The sequence below is a fragment of the Petaurus breviceps genome, unplaced genomic scaffold (assembly GCF_028583685.1).
Source record: "Petaurus breviceps papuanus isolate PSGF00001 unplaced genomic scaffold, PetGlider_PUasm1.0 90895, whole genome shotgun sequence".
Classification (NCBI taxonomy): domain Eukaryota; kingdom Metazoa; phylum Chordata; class Mammalia; order Diprotodontia; family Petauridae; genus Petaurus; species Petaurus breviceps.
Genome location: NW_027187372.1, coordinates 8603976 through 8619518, shown reverse-complemented (window position 1 = coordinate 8619518; position 15543 = coordinate 8603976). Strand labels below are relative to the sequence as shown.

At 37.1% G+C, this 15543-nt stretch overlaps 1 pseudogene; it reads right to left on the bottom strand.

Annotated features, from left to right (window-relative positions):
• Positions 1-7805: 7805 nt before the first annotated feature.
• LOC138151175 (casein kinase II subunit alpha pseudogene) lies at positions 7806-12716 on the bottom strand (annotated as a pseudogene).
• Between the last annotated feature and the right edge of the window lie 2827 nt (positions 12717-15543).

Below are 15543 nucleotides of genomic sequence, written 5' to 3'. Positions count from 1 at the left end.
TGTACAGTGTTCATTGTTTTTCTAGAGAGCTAATTATTAAAAATTTTCCAGAATACCCCTGAGTTAAAATCACCTCCATAGCACAATGAGACTTTGAAATATCCTATTGTATAGGGTAAACCTTAAAGTGCAATACAAATATGAAATACAATGACAGAATTATGGAGTTTTAGAGCAAAAATGATCCTCTAACCTGAATAACCACCCTCACCTTTATACAGATATTAAAGCCTAGAGAGGTCAATTATTTTGACAAAGACACTATTTGGTAATTGGTAAGCCAGGATTAGAACATAGATATAGTCATTCCAGTGACCTTCTATATCAGCAATGCCATATTCACAATGCCTATGGAGATTACAGATATGCTGATATAATTATCCACCACAAAATACATCATGCTTGCCATATGGGGGAATAAACTAGAAAATTTATTAAGATACCAAAAGACTGAGTCCCAAAACCAGAAAGTGAAAGCCATCAGAGTATTTATGACATTGGCACAGGTAGATAAAGTAGAAAGCACCCACATTTTCAAGCCTTTGAAACAGAACAGGCTACCTCAGGCAAAGGTCCTCCTCTCCCCACTCACAGCAACCACCCAGCATCCAGGAAGTGCGCTCCCAGCAGCTCCGGCCCCTGGCAGTCCTCAGCAGGAGTCCTTAGCAGAAATTCTCGCTAACTCAAAAAGGGTTTCGCGCTGCCACTGCCTCTGCTGCCGCCGTCGCCACCACTGCCAGCCACTGCAGGAACTCTAGTTTGGCTTCCGCTTCCTCTTGCTCCGCCCCTTCCTGCTACGTCAGCAAGTCCAACGGGGCATGGAAGATCTTTAAATCCCATAACCCTTACACCTTCCCATCATATTGCTCTTGGTTACAATAGCAATTTTGATACTTGATTTGATCATAAAAAGTGCCTTAATTTTCTCATGAACCATTTCTTTGCCTATTTCTCACTTCTGAAATAACAAAAAAAGTAAAGTAATTTTGACACCACACTTTAAATTTTTCATTTTACTCACATTATGTCATCTAAATGTAAATGATTAACTTGTTTATTAGAGTTCATATTTTGTATAATGTCAGCACGGTTACAATTTCAGAGTTCTTTTTTTTTTTGAAGGGCAGTTGGGGTTAACTGACTTGCCAAGGTCACATGACTAGTTTTTGCGTTAAGTGTCTGAGGTCAGATTTGAACTCAGGTCCTACTGACTACAGGGCCAGTGCTCTATTCACTGTGCCACCTAGACACCCCCACATTCCAATTTTTTAATAAAAGTATATTTTATATTAGAAAATAAATAAAAATGAATGCCTTTTGATTGCGCTATATTACAAATACAAAACAAACTAAACATTATACATTTTTTCTCAAATATTAGATTCTATATTCTCTAATATCTATTTAATTCAAATTGTTCCCCACATCTCACCTGAATTTTTCATTCCAAATTCTTTTTAGTTGTGATCTATGTGGCATGTACTAATCCTGAGCAAATGATTTTGAACAATTCACTACATGTAGGACCATGGTCCAAGGCCAGTGGTGCAAAGTATGGCCTTGGGAAACTTGTTCATTCAATTACTCAACAAATCATTGCAGTTTAGATAAGCCTCTTTTTCTGGCAGTTTTCAGTTGACAAGGCACTAGCAGTGAGTTGACAAGCTCTATGCCAGGCAATTTTTCCATAGCAGCTTTGAAAGAAAATTTCCAGGGAAAATCTAAGAACTATATAAAGTAGATGTGGCCTGAAGGAAGCCCTATTGCTATTCCATGTGTTTTCCTTGTCTTCTAGAGTGAGTCAGTCACCAATTATTTATGCTATTAACTCAATGGGAATCTTTGTACTGTAGGACTTTGAGAAAGGGCATGAATTTCTTCCCTAGGAATTATTAGTGAAAGTGGGAATTCCTAGAGGGATGAAAAGATAGTTTATGAAAGAATCTAGTGAGGTGAAATCCAAGAAAGTAAAGAGAGAACAAAACCAACAATAAAGGATAATAGCATGGGAAAACACAAAGGAGAAAGATAAGGAGGGGAAAAAAACTGGACAATGGGAATTAAATGTAAGATGATTTTCCTAAGGGTCACTCTGGATCTTGTTAAAAAAAAAGACAAGAATCCAAGGACTACAAATACCAACCAATATATCATTAAGAATTCCTTCTAGAAGGCAGAGTAGAAGCACAAGCTTGATGTGAGCTCCTGCTCCAGTCACTTCCAATACATGTAATATTAAATGACTCTAAATAAACTTTAGAGCTACAGAACCCACAAAGTGACAGAAAGAAACAAATATCCCCCTGAAGGAAGCCCCACAGGTGGACAGAATGGGTCTATCACATTGTTCTGGGAGCTGATTGCAGTAATGAGTGAGACACATCTGTTATAGGAATGTAAATTTTTAAGATCTTCCCTGCCCCTAGGCTTAAGTGCACCTCAAGCCTGTGGTGGGAGGCTTGTTTCTCAGGAGATACTTAGTGATTGGGCAGTGGGTCAAGAAGGCTGTTACATTCTCTGAGCCAGGAGAAGGCTATATAAGCCCTGATGGGAGGCTTTGCTTTGGGGCTCACTTTGAGAAATGTTGTGTGATTTGACCAGATGAGATTCTGGGCAGCTGATGAGAGCCCCCTAGCTTTCAAAAACCCAGATGTTGATGCTTCCCTTTCTGGTAACTGTGATTTGCTATGGATGTAATGGTTTGACAGTTTGAAAGCTTGTCTTCTTGAAATGTTTCTGTCTGTATACTCTCAAGGTCGGGGTGCTGACCTTTTTCCCCTGAACAAGGTAAATGATATGTTTGATTGATTAAAGTAAGCTTGTTAGCCCAGTTTGAGTTGTTTTCCTTTAGCAAAGCAGATCTAAGAACCTGTGTTGGCAGCCACCCAGAGGATGCTGGGGTGCTTGCTGCTACATGGCCCCAGAGTGGCCTGACTAGCAACAGCCAGAACAGACTTTAGGAGAGTGAATCATCAGTAGTTGTGGCTATTTCCAGACTTCAACCCATAAACACCAAAGACAAAGTAAATGGTCAGTGTGGAACTCTGTTGAAATGGGGGGGGGGGCAGGAATGGAAGAGCATGGTCTGGCCCCTGCCCCTGGGGTGAGAAGCAGGTGGTGGCACAGGACCTGTACCACAGGGCTGCCTCAGGAGCTCTTGGCCTGCAGATCTTATGGGGATCAAGCAAACCATTTAGAGGGTAATTGCTCTTGCTTTAACCTGCTGGGTCTGGATCACAGTCTTGGATGGTGATTCTGGGGTGTGTGGCCAATGAGCCAGAGCTTGTGGGAGCTGTAGACAGGGCACTCTCTTAATAGAGCCAGCAGCTGTGTAACCCCCAGCTATTTGGGACAAAGCTCTCTCCGTTCTGGAAACAGAGTGTTACAATGGCAAAGAGAACAAAAGTCAAATAATTGGCTGGCAATATGAAAAAGCAGACGAAGTACAAACAGACCATGGAATCCTTTTTGGGAGGCAAAAAGGATCAAAGCATGGAGCTTGAGGAAGACAATGAAGTCAGAATTCTTGCATCAAAAACCTCTGAGAAAAATATGAACTGGTTATAGGACATGGAAGAGCTCAAGAAGGATTTTGAAAATTAAATAAGAGAAGTGGAGAAAAAATTGGGAAGGGAAATGAGAATAATGCAAGAAAATCATGAAAAGTAAGTCAACAGCCTGCTAAAGGAGACCCAAAAATACATTGAAGAAAATAACACCTTAAAAATAGACTGATTCAAATAGTAAAAGCTGCCCAAAAAGCCAATGAGGAGAAGAAGGCCTTAAAAAGCCAAATATGCCAGATACAAAAGGAATTTCAAAAACTCACTGAAGAGAATAACTCCTTCAAAATTGTATTGGAGCAATTGGAAGCTAATGACTTTATGAGAAATCAAGAAACTATTAAAAAGATCCAAAGAAATGAAAAAAGAGAAGGCAATGTGAAATATCTCATTAGAAAAACCACTGACTTGGAAAACAGATCCAGGTGAGATCATTTAAAAAATTATTCGACTACCTGAAAGACATGATCAAAAAAAAAAGAGCCTAGACAACATCTTTCAAGAAGTTATCAAAGAAAATTGCCCTGATATTCTAGAACCAGAGGGCAAAATAGATATTTAAAAATCCACCAATCACCTCCTGAAAAAGATACTCAAAAGAAAACTCCTAGAAACATTATCACCAGGTTCCAGAATTCCGAAGTCAAGAAGAAAATACTACAAGCAGTCAAGAAGAAACAATTTGATCATTGTGGAAATACCATCAGGATAATACAAGACCTAGCAGCTACTACATTAAGAGATCAAAGGGCTTGGAATATGATATTCCAGAGGTCAAAGAGCTAAGACTAAAACCACGAATCACCTACCTAGCAAAACTGAGTATAATGCTTCAGGGGAAAATATGGTCATTCAATGAAATAGAGGATTTTCAAGCATTCCTGATGAAAAAACAAGAGCTGAACAGAAAATCTGACCTTCAAATACAAGAAGTAAGAGAAGCATGAGACGGTAAACAGGAAAAAGAAATCATAAGGAACTTATTAAAGTTGAAATATTTACATTCCTACATGGAAAAATGATCATTTTAACTCATAGACTTTTCTAAGTAAGAGGACAGAGGGAATATTTACGTGTGTATCTATCTACCTATTTATCTATCTATCTATCTATCTATCTATCTATCTATCTATCTATCTATCTATGTATCTATCCATCTATCTATCTATCATCTATCTATCTGTCTGTCTGTCTATCTATCATCTATATATCTATGTGTGTGTATGTATATAAGTATGTATAGGAGGGGGTATGTATATAAATATATATGTGAGTATGGTTATATGTATGTTCACATAGACAGAGGGCACAGGATGATTTGAATATTAAGGGATGATATCTAAAAAATAAAATTAAGAGGTGAGAGAGGAATTTACTGGGAAGAGTAAGGGAGGTATAGATTAGGGTAAATTATCTCATAAATGAAGCAAGAGAACACTGTTACAATGGAGGGGAAGAGCAGGAAGGTGAAAGGGAATGAGACAACCTGATTCTCATGGAATTTGGCTTATGGAGGGAATAACATACACACTCAATTGGGCATGTTACCCTACAGGAAAATAGGGGGGTAGGGCATAAGAGGGGTGATGTTAGAAGGGAGGGCAGATTGAGGGAGAGGGTAGTTAGAAGCAAATATTTTAGCTTGGAGAGAAATATAGTTAGTCTGTCACAATATAACTACTATGAAAATTATTTGGGTAATTACACATGTACAACCCTATACTGAATTGCAGGAAGGGAGGGAAGGGAGTAGGGAAGAAAGGAAAAAATCTGGACTCAAAGTTTTAAAAACAAATGTTTAAAAAAAATTTGTTTTTTACATGCAGCTCAGAAATAAGATTTACAGACACTAGGGTATAGAAATCCTTCTTGCCATACTAGAAAGTTGTGGGGGAGGGGGGTTATGGGGGAAGATATAAGAGAGAACAGATTGGGGGAAGGGTTATTCAATAGGCTTGCTATTTTGGGTTTGAGGATAAGGGAAAGATGGGAAGAAAAATTGTAAGTCAAAATCTTGTGGAAATAAATGTTGAAAACTAAAATTAGTTAATTAACAAAAAAATTTTAAAATAATTCCTTCTACTCATCTCACAGTGGCCATCATGTCATTGCTTATCTCTTAAACTTAAATCTTTCAAATCATTGCTTTTATTTTTACCCCCCTAAAGTGCCAAGTAGAACAAAATTAATCCTTCATACACATGACATTCCATTCCAGAAGGCATGAGGATCACCCTTAGCAATATATGGGCATTAACTTGTGATTCTGTGGAGGGTGGAGGGGAAGAGAGATATTGTCTGATATAACTGATCAACTATATTTATATCTCAAAGAGTTTAATTAAAAGACAGATTTGGAAAGGGTACTGACATTCTGGGTGTTCTACAAATAATGCACTCCATCTCTTAGCTCCCAGAATTTTTTTTTTTTCTGGCTGCTCCCATGAATGGAGAGCTTGCCTTGCTCTGCTCTGACTACTGAACTCTATGTTTTCCTTTATCTCCCAACTAAAATTTTATTTTTACCAGAAGCCTTCCTGAAACTCTCTTAATTTTAATGCTTGTTCTCTGTTATTTATTCACCCTGCATATAGATTTATTTGTATATATTTGTTGCATGTTGTCTCCCCCATTTGACTATAAATTTTTTGACTGAGAGGACTACATTTTGCCCCTTTAGAATAACCAATGCTTATTTAACACAATGCCCAGCTCATAATACATGCTTAATTAATGGGGATTTTTTTTGTCAAACCAAAGGTTTATTTATACCAAAGAATTCCAACACTGGATCTTTCACATAGGAATGACAATATAGTGTATGTATGTGTATACATATATACACACTTATGCATGTATGAATACACACATGCACAAGCACACATATGTGTATCATGTACCTTGTGTGCATACACATGCATATGAGTGTTGCATTATGTGTGGATGCATATATATCTATGCATGCATATATATATCTACACAATACCTATACATCCGTGCATACATATACATATATGCATATATACATATGTGAACATATGTGTATATATTTGTATACTTATATATCAGGGAATGTGGAGCAGGGCTGAAACAAGGGTGCTTTGTCATTGTCAACAGTTAATACTGTTCCACTACTATGGATCTATTGCTTCACTTTCATTTAGAGAGACTTTGCTTTGCTCCTGCCCCTCAGTCTACATTTAGGAGACTGAGGTCACAGGTATTCTCACTGGATCGCACATGGAAAGGGGTAAATGGGGAGGGAGGAAAGAAGCTTCAATATGTTGCTCGGTGTGGTCTGATGTACCATCAGCTCTAGCTCTTTAATATCCACTAGCATAAAGTTGGTAGGAGCATTTTGAGATTGTTATTGTTGTTTTTTTCTAAAGGCAAGAGTTTTATACCCAATAACAAATTTAATGCAAAATTGCAAGTTTAAAAAAAAAAAACAAACAAACCTGGGAAGGCTTCTCCTTGTCTCCCCCACCCTCATCTGTTATGTGAAAAAAGATCTTGCCTATAATACAGACAACTCTTCTAGGAAACTTTGACTAGAAGGGAAATAAAGGAACAAGACTAGGGAGGCAGGGGAGAAGAAGGGAGGGCAAGTGTTTAATTTTCAAACTAAACTTTCAAGCTCACTCAAGTGAGCTGAATTTAGGGTTAGGTCAGTAAGACATGATTCATATTGAGTTGGGTTTTTCAGGACTTGTGTGCACTTTGGGTAAACTTTCAACATCTACATGACTGTGTTCCACTTGTTGGGGCATTGTACCCCACTGGATTTCAGCTCCTCTGGATCTGAGTGTTAAAGTGACCATTATATTACTGTGAATAATTGTGAATTATATATATAGTAAACTCTGGAGAAGAGCACAAAGGCAACAGACCTCCCAAGGTGTCGACTGGTGGCAGAGTAATGGTGCTAACTGAATGAGATTTCCAGTTAAATGCAAGAGTCAGGAAAAGGGTTGGTTCATCCTTGTTCTTGAAATGAGCAGTTGGGATTAGGGTTGGGATGGGGGTGTGGGAGCACTGGGGAATTGTCTGTGAAATATTCCATCAGCAGGTGATTTGTCAGAGGATCCCCTGAGTTACAAAAAGTTTGAGTGAAAAGAAAAAGAAAAGCAGTTTATAATATTTTTTTATAATGATTGAACTACTATAAATCCAAAAGCAACTGTTCAGACTGGGTGCCTCTGAAGTTTTCTATCCCCTTCCTTGCCAGGCACAACTTGACATCTAAGGGAGAGATAGAGAGTGGAACCACTTCCCCTGCCCAGATCCGCTAGGGCATCTGGTGACAGAGGCCATCATTACAGTTAAGCTCCTGCTGTAGCTGGAATTGGCAATGGCAGTCACTGGTGAGCCTGCCAGAGGTCCAGGTGTTGAAGGGGCTGGCATTGAAGTAACCCCTGACATCATGTTGGCGGTGCTGACAGGAGTGCTGCCGCTTAGCATGTTGGATGTGCCCATCCAAGCCTGGTCCTTCACAATTGGATAGAAATAAAGGTGTTGTATGTCCTCTCTTGCAGTGAATCATGACTGGTGATCAAATCGCAACAGTTTGTCCAAGAAATCAAAGGCTTCTGGACTAACCAGGTGCTGGTTTTCACTGTGAACAAAACATTCCTATCGTTTATGGGAGCGCCTGCCCAGGATATCATTGAAATGGGGATCTAGGTCAATTTTGTACTTGTTGATATTGTCATATAAGTCTTCTGTCTCCAGTACCTTTGCTCCCCTTACCAACTGATCATAATTGTCCTGTCCGTGGATCCGGAAGATCATGCCTGCAAACATAAAGCCCAACTCCACATATCCAAATTGTAATCATACATCTGGTAGTTTACAAGAAGCTCAGGACCTTTAAAACACCATGAAGTTTCTCATACATTATATTCTTGGCCAGGATGATAGAACTCAGTGAAGCACTAGTCTATTAGTCGTAGCTTTCAGTGTTCATGATTGATCACGGACATTATGAGGTTTAACATCTCTATGCATAATCCCTATGCTATAACAATAATCCAGGGCCTTCAAAATCTCATGCATATAAAATTGAATATCATACTCTGTTAATGTCTGGTACAATTGCTTGAAGCCTGTGTTGTTGACATTTTTCAAAAACCAAGGCAGGTGTTTGTAACACCAGGTCTTTTACTATATTTGCAAGGTGATTATTTTGGGGCCACCTCATAGATTCTACAAAATCTTCATTTCATGCTTGATTTTCTTCTTTCATTACAGTCTTGAGAATCTTAACAATGACTTTTTCATTATTTCTATGTCGATAGCTTCAAATACTTCACTATATTTACCCCGATCTAACTTTCGAAACTGTTTGGTAGTCATTTTGATTTCCCCATTCCACCACAGGTGACTTGTAGTACCCGTACACCCAGAGTCTGTGTGTGTGTGTGTGTGTGTGTGTGTGTTAAAATCAATGTAAACTCTGGCCTTGCTTGGCATAGGTTCCGACATGTCAGAGAGGTTGGCGGACAAAGCTGGACTTGATTTTAAAGTTCTGATAGTCACTTAATTACCAGGGATAAGGCTTTATTTAGACTCCTTGTTTTCTCCAACTGTGGTGGTGTAGAGGCTGCTCTCTCCTTTCCTCACACAGACAATATGGCAGCGAAGGAGAAGGAGACACACAGCTGGGCCACCAGTCGCCTTAATAAATATTAATAGATTATCTTAGAGGTCATTTAGTCTAATTTCTGGATTTTTGGAGAAAAAACCAAAAAGTCGGAGGGGTTTTATTTGCACATATTAATATGTTGGTTGCTGTGGATTCGTCCAAGACACTGAAGTTCATGTAACACCAGAGCTTCCCTTTGAGGGAGAGAGGGGAAAGTAGTGTGGCTTTTCTGGCAAGATTTATATATTTTGCTTCCCTTCAGCATTATCATGGAACTGAGTCAGTTCCTTCTGATTCTTTGCTCTAGTTCTGGATACTGTCTCCTTGTTTTTCTAGAATAGAGAGCTTTTCCTACTTTTCTTTCTTTGCTTTAAACAGATAGAACAAGACATTTTTATCTTATTTTCCCTATAATTAAATGTTTATAATTTTGAGAAATATAGATAGGTTTGCCCTTTGATAATAATCATAAAATTACTTTATTAAATTAATTTTTTTGCTGAATGACATTCTTGAAAACTTGGAACTTGGAATAAACAACAACAAAAATCAAAACTCGTTACATCATTTCAATAGTGCAGTTTACCTGGTTAAATCTTTTGTTCAGCCTTTGACCAAGGCATGAAGTCCATATGACATGAATATAGGCTTTTTCTAAAATGTTGAAGTTCCCCTATTTTCTCAAGTTCCAGGTTACAATATAAGCTGGATGTCACATGAGAAGTAAACTAAACATGTGTGTGTTATATAACTTTCTATAGTATGATAAATGTAAGAATAAATATTTCTTCCCTCAAGCTGATAGATGATTAAGGAAAAATAAAACAAAGCAAAATACTTTCAATACTAAAGGAAGTTAACCCTTCTAGTAGTTTTACCTTATTTCTTCACAGCTGCAAAAGGTCCTTTACCTCCAGTTTCCCTAATTCTATTCTCCTCCTCTAATCACTATTTTAAATTGGATTAAATAAATACTTCTTTAATGAGTATTAAGGTTTAACTTTTTAATTTTTTTTCTACAAAGGTACAGAGCTACTGCCATGTATCATGTTTGTTTAATTAGAGAAATTATTTCCAGTTCCAATTTATTAGGAGAAAAAAGATAATTCATTTTTTTTGTTTTAGCCAAATGGTAAAGGAAAAGCAATAGTTCTCTTGCCTTCAGTTGCCAAAAGTAATGTGTAAGAGCATCCATAAGAAGCCAAGAAAGATTGGCATTCTGCCCACCAAATGAATCATATTATTACGTATTATATTAAACTCTCTAGGATCTTCCTTGATGCTAACATTTTCCCTAGTGTTGGTTTGGGCCATAAGATTAAGAAAACCCTAAAGAAAAATTGAAAATTGACTGTTGGCCAACTTTATAATATTTCATGTTGCTTGCCCTTTTCCTAGGTTTACATTAATGAGGTCATCATCACTGTAGGTAGAAGAAGCATTAGTTGTTTCATTGTCATGGAGTAGTTAGGCAGCCCTGTGCCACAGTGAAAGAATTGTTGGTGCTGGAATCAGGAAGAACTGAATTCAAATCCAGCCTCAGATATTTACTACTTTTGTGACTCTGAGCAAGTTATTAGTCTTTGTCTGTCTCTGATTACAGTTTTTAAACTTGGGGTCCTAAAAGAACCTATCTCACAATATTGTTGTGAAGATCAAATTATACAATATTTATAAAGTGTTCAACACTGTTCCTGGCTAGTAGGTGGTTAATAAATGCTAATTGTCTCCTTTTCCCCCCAACCTGCTATGTGATGTACAAAAGATGTCTGTAAAAATTAAAGTGTAAATGGTTACAATAATGGCATTTTATAAGATGCCATTCAGGTTGCTAGACTCATTAGTATTATCTGAAAGAGTAGTCACAGTATCCTCATTGACCTAGTCAAGGTAAAGAAATCTATTTTTTTATTTCAAAATTCATTTAAAGGTGCGGCCAGGTGCCTCAGTGAGTAAGAGCACCGGCTCCAGTGTCGGGATGACCTGGGGATCAAGTCTGGGCTCATATACTTAGCAGTACACCCAGAAATAACTGGCCATGTAACCTTGAGCAAGTTACTTAACCCAATTGCTTAAAAAAACATTCATTTAAAGTTAAAATGGAAACTTATCCATTCAGGTAATAGCAGTTGTGTCTCAGTAATTTCCTCCAACTCTTTACGTCTTGGGAATAGTCACTTAACTTCTCTAGTTCTGTGTTTTCATCTATAAAATTATAGAATAAATTATCTTAAAGTCATTCCCAGCTTTAAGGGGTTTGCATTGCTTTAAGTACTACAGAAGCAAAAACAAAAATGAAAGAATTCCTGCCCCAAAGGCATATACATACTACTGGATAGGAAGAGCAGGTACAAACATGAAGACACATAAATATCTTGAAAGTTTATATACAGTATAAATTGATCAGTGGAGAATGGTTACCATAAGGTGGGATTAAGGAGATGGTACAAGAAAGACTTTTATCCATTTAACCCTGAAAGACAACTTGAAGGAAGCTGGAGATTTTTTTATTGGGCACAGACATTACAGGTATAAGGGAATGCCTATTCAAAGTCAAAGAAGTGGAAGATAAAATGTTATATTCAGTGAACAGTGAGTATACAAATTAGGGTAGAAATACAAGTACATAGATGGACTTTAATCCCTAGACTGAGCACCATGTATTTAATCTTAGACTCTGTAGGGAGTCATTAAAATTTCTCGGAAGAATGGCAACTTCAGGCCTATGCTTTAGCGTTACTCTTTGTGCATATCGTTAGGATGCAGCAGTCCACAAGTTTCTCTATTTCAAGAAAAAAAAATATTAAAGTCCTTTAACCTTTCTAGCCCCAGGCCATTTTACAATGGTTATGGGAGGTATGGTACTCTAGAATAACTTGGAGGTATATTCATGGTAAGATAAAGTCTGCTTTTTTGTTTGTTTATTTGTTTGTATTTTTACTCTCTCTTCTTAGGCTGTTCTGCAGTCAGGAATCTAAACCAACTAAATTGGGGTTAAAAATTACTTTTAGGATCAGTTAGGTGGTACAGTGAATAGAGCAACAGCTGTGCAGTCAGGAGGACCTGAGTTCAAATCTGGCTTCAGACAATCAACACTTACTAGCTTCATGACCTTGGGCAAGTCACTTAACCCCAATTGCCCTCCAAAATGCTATGTGTGTGTGTGTGTATGTATATATACATATATATATATATACATATACATATATGTATAATATATATTAACCCTTTCCTCAATTTAATCTATGTCCCCCAAAACCCATTCCCTATAATGTTCCTGGATATCATGCAAATAAACCTGGGGGCATGAACAAAAGACTTATGTGAAGAACTTTTCTTCTTGTCTTTGTTTCCCTTGACTACCATCAACAAAATCACTGTTCTTTGTGTAGTGTGTTTGCCAAACACAAATATCTCTGTTGTCCCTACTTTTAAGAATGTATCTCTTATTCTTCTCCAAAAGTTCTCCTTACTGATTTCTTAGTCTTCAAGAGAAGGTGCTGAATCATGCTACCTTCACAGGTATATGAAAAAAAAATGAAAAAAAAAAGGCCCAAAGTTTTTTCTTATAGTCCCTCCCCTTCTTTAAAGATAGAAGATGAATGTTACTTTCTTCTCAGTGGAGATTCTTGCTGCAACCTTCTCCTACTATACTAAAGAGCATATGCTGCTAATTCCAGTTTATATAATCTCTATATAGATGATTCTAGGTTTTCAAATATCTCAATATTTGGCATTCTCTAGAAAAGACATAAATATGGAAAGTTGAATTTTTGATTTTTCACAATGGCAATATGTAGACCTAACTGAAGGGTACTCGAAACAATATTCTAAAAGGAAATTGAATAGCATTGGAATGAACTTAGTATCACAAAAGATGAAATGAAATTGTCATGCAACACTATCTCCAGCATGCATTTTTAATAAATTGGTTAAGGCAAAAGTAACTGTAGTTTTCTTTCAAGGAGTAAGTAGCTATTGAAGCAGCCATATATCTATGGCTGACTTCATAATGAGATTTCAGGAACTAGGCAGAAGTGCACATGATTGAGCATAGAGTTCTATTACACTGTAATATAAAATGATGAACTGTTAATTTAACACAGTTTTGCATGAAAGTCTACTTGCTCTACAGAATGGAGTTTCCCAGTGAGAATGATTTGAAACTATTATGCAGGATATAGAGCTAACATCACATGGATGCACAGGCCCTTAAACTCTTTCTTGTGCTTACCCTAGACACTTACTTTAGCAGGAAAAATAGGCTAGGATTAAATGAGAATAATCATAGTAACCTCACATGCTCATGTGCCTATGTAATAATCAGAGCTCCCCAAACCAACATGAAAAGTTCAATATAAATTTGAATAAAGACAAATGCATGCTGTATGAAACTTATACATTTACTTATAATACTTTAAAATGCAAAAAAGTAAATTTGAAATGAGAGACATGATAAAAATGCTTTGATAATTAAAATGTGTATTTTGTAAGTCCAAGAGGCCAAATGTAAGGAAATATATTTATGTAATTAAAGGTAGGACCAGGAACCTACAAGATAATAAGAGATTTGTGAGGGTGAAATCTACAGAATGAAGTTGATTGGGGATCAAAAAAAAAAGGAAGTAGAGAAACTACATGCTAGATATAGTAGTTAAAGACACACACACAGATAAACAAACATGGAGAAAGATAGATGGAGGAAAATGGTATGGCAGCCAAATCATGCTGAATTGAAAATGCAGAGGTTGTGCCAACATGGGAGATGGGCTTAAATTCCACACTGAACTAAGAAAATATAGGACAGAATTTCCTAGGGCTCAAGCTCAGGGACATTGGGGAGGTTAGTGACAGAAGTGATGATAAAAATTTAATTGGGAACAGAAGACAGAGGGACTCACTAGGGGAGAAAAAGGGATTCACTAGGGCCTTTCATAGGAAAAAAAATTGTAAGCTGTAATGAGGAACGATGATGGATAGTTCTTTGAAAGAGCCGTTTGTTATTGTTCCACCTGAGCCATCACCTTCATCAGAGGCAGAATGATGGAGTGTATTTCAACTTTAGTTTAGTTGATTGAATAGCATGAAACTTACTTGTCTAATAACACATATTAGAATTATTCTGTAGCCCAGAATATCCTCACCCTGTAGTTTTAATTGTGTGTTAAGGATAGATGCCAGACTGTGGAAGATTAGATAAGGCAGAAAGTCAGATCAGGAAAAAAAACATTTGGGAAAGGCCAGGATCAGGGTGTAAGGCATTGTAAGGTTTTTGGTAATGTCACCTCATCTTTCTTGTCACTTCAGTTCAATAGAACACATGGTCTATTAGTCACAGGGTTGGGGGGGGCTCACATAGACTACCTTTAATCTTTGATAAACAAACAAAGATTTGTTTCTTCTCTCATATATTTTTTGTTCCTAACTAGAGTTGCTTAAGAAAAATATCATTTATACTTAGATTTTAGTTGATGTCTACATTTCCTCAAATATGCTTAAAGAGGTCCCCTAACTGTCTTAGGAACACTTGAGGTACAATAGAGACAGTGGATATGGGAAAGCTTTTATTTCATATGACAGAAAATTCAGAATATTTCTGGAAATCACAGAAACACATAAATAGATAGAAGGAGGAAAAAGTGACATGCAAATAGTGTACCTATCCTTTTTCTCTAAGGGAAATGAATAAAGTGTTGTTATCATTACTGTTATTTGACATTATAATATGTCTCTCTTTTCCCAAAATCCTACAGGTGCACTTACCATCCCAGACTTGAAATATCACTCTGATTTTAGACTCTCCCTAAAATATAAACAAATGTTGGGAATGGGGTAGGGCCAAAGGTGGGGGTGGTACAGATAAATAAGTAATCAACTCACTAGCTTTGCTTTCCAAGAGGAGGCAGTACTGGACTTCTCTGCACAATTATCTTCTTTCTCCAAGGAGCATACATTTTGTAGAAATATTCTCATTCTGGAAGGTCTAATCCCTGAACTTTTAAAATTTTGAAATTTTGCATTTGGGATTCCCCAGGAGGCACATCTCAAAGTGTTCTGTCAGATTATAAGTCTAATTTCAATGATTAGAGTCCTTAGGGAAATTAAAATGTGCCCCTTCTCCAAACATAACTTTGATACACAGTGTCTATAAACCATATTCTCAGTCTTTTTTTTTCAGTATATTTCTACCTTTATATACCTGACCAGGGCTTTGCAAAGCCAAGCACGAACAGCTTTCCAGAAGACTGCTGCTGTGACCAGCTTTTAAGGTTCTGATCACATAGTATAATGAACTTTCTATTTATTCATCAGCAAGCTAAAGTAAAACAGAAACCA